Source organism: Syngnathus leptorhynchus, chromosome 6 (assembly GCF_054491065.1).
Source record: "Syngnathus leptorhynchus isolate UIUO chromosome 6, UIUO_Slep, whole genome shotgun sequence".
NCBI classification, from domain to species: domain Eukaryota; kingdom Metazoa; phylum Chordata; class Actinopteri; order Syngnathiformes; family Syngnathidae; genus Syngnathus; species Syngnathus leptorhynchus.
The window spans coordinates 9,684,025-9,687,244 of NC_141200.1; positions in this window are offsets into that span (position 1 = coordinate 9,684,025).

Consider the following 3,220-nt stretch of genomic DNA (forward strand, 5'->3'; position numbering starts at 1 on the left):
AGGGCATCGAAGAGCAGTCGAGTTTGTGATTTAAAATAGTATTTAACTCTGATGTTTTACATAACTCCAGCATTGACGCTGAGCCTCAGGTGGACGTGGCGGGACGTGCTCAGGTGATCCATTGTCCTCTGATACAAGGTGATATCAACATTTCACTTTCAAATTCAATGCAAAACTGACCAATTATTTTGTCTCAAGCTCTTCTGATAAACTATCCAATAAATGCAGCACCAACATTTGTTCTCAAGAACTGTTTACTTTGAACAATCTGGCTCAAGTATAACTAAAAAGTAGTCCTTCAAAAAATCTCATGAGTAAATGTGTGAAGTGAAAAAAATTGTTCCTAACTTCTCATTTATTTATTTTGATAGACAAAAATATACTTTGTACATTGGTGAAGTATGAACTATGCAGCAAAATCCACACGTTTTTATCAATCTCAGTGGGCTGCTAGTTTGTCATTTGCTGAAAATGGCATTCCAGTTGTTGATTCAGTGTATCCAGAACATGCTTTCAAAGGTATGAATAAATTAAATGAAGTTAATTTCCAGTATGTTATGTTGTTTTCTTTTGTATGATTTGTACATCTCAGGCTATCGTGCTGTGGACCTTAAGTAAGTTTCACGGGTTGCCAGAAATTCAGAAAGATTATTCAGATTGTCTTTCAGGCCGGATGTATTCGGCCTGGGAGACAAGATAGCTGTTTACAACATAAGATTAAAGGAATAATATTTCAGATCAAGCGCTTAGTCAAATGCATAGATATGAATTGATACTATAAATTTTGAATGACATTGATTTCTTTTTCATCCGGGCCATCTTTGAAGTGATCAATTTATTATTGTAAAAACAATTGGAAATCTATAATTGGTGCTGTTCAGGCACAATAAAACCTATTATTCTGTCTTTTTCTTTTTGGATGTAATTATCAATAAACCATCTTCCTGGAAGAGTCGTTCAACACTGTTTTTGAAGAGTTTGCATGTTCTCTCTATGCCTGCGTCGGTTTCCCACATTCCCAAAAACACGCATGCTAGACCAATTGACCACTCCAGGTGTGATTGTGAGCATGAATAGTCTATATGAACCCAGCAGTTAGCTGGCAATCAGTTCAGGGTGTACCTGAGGTAGGTGGTATTGTACGCAATACTGGCCGAGTTAAAAAAAAAAGTTAAAACGATGCGTGCTTTTTGTAACCTCAATTTTTCAATGTTGTGCCAGGATCAGATTTTTTTTTTTTTTTACCGTGCAGAGCTTTATATTTTACAAATGCAGGTTGACATACAGTGAAGCCTCGGTTTTCGAACGTCCTAGTTCTCGAACAATTCGGTATTGAACATTGAAAATTCAAGATTTTTGGTTGTCGAACCTTGCGAGATGAGCCGAAAGAACCCGCATGCCAACTGACTCCGTTCGTTATTACATTCTCGTGACTCTGAGGATTGCATCAACTCTAATCATGGCTCCAAATGAAGCAAGTGGGAGCAGTAAAGCCATCCTAAAACACAAAGACGCTCCTAAAGCGATGCGACAGTGAACCCCCAGCGCGCTACGGTTGCGCGATCGGACCAAATTAAGATCTCTGCGCACTGAGGTCCACTCAAATTTTGGAAAGTCCATTAGGACTTTAAAAATATTTTCTAAATTTTAGCGACCGCTCTTATATAATAATGCGACCAGCGCGGTGCTGTTGCGCGGTCGGCGGCGCGCTACGATTGTGCGTTCGGCGGTGCGTTGCAGTTGCGCGATCGGACAAAATTAAGCTCCCTGCGCACTGAGGTCCACCTACATTTTGGAAAATCAGGACTTCAAAAATATTTTCTAAATTTCAGCGACGGCTCTGTCCCAATAATGCGACCAGCGCGGTGCAGTTGCGCGGTCGGTGACGCGCTACGGTTGCGCGGTCTGTGACGCGCTACGGTTGCGCGTTCGGCGACGCCCTAGGTTGCGCGTTCGGCGGTGCGCTACAGTTGCGCGATCGTAAAAAATTAAACTTCCTGCACACTAAGGTCCACTTAAATTATGGAAAATACAACGTGACTTCAAAATTATTTTCTAAATTTCAGCAGCTGCTCTGTCACAATAATGCGACGAGCGCGGTGCAGTTGCGCGGTCGGCGACGCGCTACGTTTGCGCGTTCGGCGGTGCGCTGCAGTTGTGCGATGGACAAAAATGAGCAAATGAAGAAATTACGTTGTTTTTTTTTTTGCTTGGAACGGATTAAAATATTTTTCCATTATTTGTAAACTTCTCGAACAGCCTTCTGGAACGGATTGTGCTTGAAAACCGAGTCCACACTGTACTCTACGTGTTTCTCAAGCTCCAGGTGAAGGTGGAAGTGCAGATACTTGCTTAAAAAAACAAAACTATGAAAGCTTAACTACAGATTCTACTATTTAAAAGGGCCCTGGATGGGAATACATAGTTTGTCCCAATCAGTTCGTGTTGCTAACGCTCCCTAATTCACATTCCTCCATATGTCACATCAGCCTCTTTCTGCCTTAAAAGAATTCCAAGATCTCAATAGGGAATTCAACTAAGGTTGACTTTGTTACTTCCATCTGTTTATCTCCTTTTTATTTTGTGTCATCTGCAAAGTTCAGAGAAAAAAAGAAAAAAAGAAATACGCTTATTGTGACAGTCAGGATCAGAAAGTACAGATCTGTTTTCAAATGCAGCAAAAAGAAAAGTTGTCAGAAAAAATATAATGTATACTCAAAGAGAGTAGAGTACAGACATTGACCGAGTGCCTGAAAAATCTACTTGAGTAAAGTAAGGAAGTATTTGTATTTTGTTACTCTCCACCATTGCCGCCAGTCAAAAGTAAGCGTTGCTATCGTGAAGAAATTTGAACGTTTTTGCTGCAAGCAGAAAAAAAAGTCGATTAGGGCTAAAGACGTGTTCTCTCCTCACGGCAGTGTTAATCAAGGTCAGATTGATTCGTCAGGTGAAACTATTTTAATTCTCTGCATGTAAGCGTCATACTATTCAAACATTTGAAGGGAGGCGTTTACTTCGCTGCAACGTCAACGCTAATTTCGTCCAAATCTTTTCATTTCATTATTGACAGCGCTCCAAAATTGCAGAAGTAGAATCCCGCCTACTCTTGAAGCAAAGCTTTCATTCGGCGTCCAATTTCTTCTCTTCGCCTTATCAAATGTGACACGCATAATAGCCCATTATGTATTCAAAGAGACGCATGTGAGCGGGGATGGATGAG